A 1,020-nucleotide genomic window follows, 5' to 3' on the forward strand; every position below is an offset into this window, starting at 1 on the left:
ACTTTCAAATGATAGCGTTTTGACTATAGTCTCACTTCACGTAACACGATAATCGTCAAAGTGATATTGTTAAAACGATAGTGTTTGCACGATTGCTAAATATGTATCGTATGTCATTGATCTCCAAATAGCAAATTGAAATAAAAATGTTTCGGTGCATTTGAGTTTTGTTATAAAGTGAAAATGATAACTCAGAAAAATAAAAAAAATAAAACGAATACGGTTATGGAGATACTAAAGAGGTAAGTAAGGTCCTCTATCTCTTCCAACTGTATATGTTAGCATTTTTTTTTACTTGTGAAATAATTTGAACCATTATAGTTTTGTTCAAAGATTTTGGGTGGGGTACCAATTACCATAACCGTAACGGTAACAGTAACAGTAACAGTAACAGTAACAATAACAGTAACAGTAACAGTAACAGTAACAGTAACAGTAACAGTAACAGTAACAGTAACAGTAACAGTAACAGTAACAGTAACAGTAACAGTAACAGTAACAGTAACAGTAACAGTAACAGTAACAGTAACAGTAACAGTAACAGTAACAGTAACAGTAACAGTAACAGTAACAGTAACAGTAACAGTAACAGTAACAGTAACAGTAACAGTAACAGTAACAGTAACAGTAACAGTAACAGTAACAGTAACAGTAACAGTAACAGTAACAGTAACAGTAACAGTAACAGTAACAGTAACAGTAACAGTAACAGTAACAGTAACAGTAACAGTAACAGTAACAGTAACAGTAACAGTAACAGTAACAGTAACAGTAACAGTAACAGTAACAGTAACAGTAACAGTAACAGTAACAGTAACAGTAACAGTAACAGTAACAGTAACAGTAACAGTAACAGTAACAGTAACAGTAACAGTAACAGTAACAGTAACAGTAATAGTAACAGTAACAGTAACAGTAACAGTAACAGTAACAGTAACAGTAACAGTAAATCCACGTTATTCACTTACCTATATCTTATATGTATGTACATATGTAGTACATCAAAAATAAAAAGTCATG

Source organism: Eupeodes corollae, chromosome 3 (genome assembly GCF_945859685.1).
Source record: "Eupeodes corollae chromosome 3, idEupCoro1.1, whole genome shotgun sequence".
NCBI lineage: Eukaryota > Metazoa > Arthropoda > Insecta > Diptera > Syrphidae > Eupeodes > Eupeodes corollae.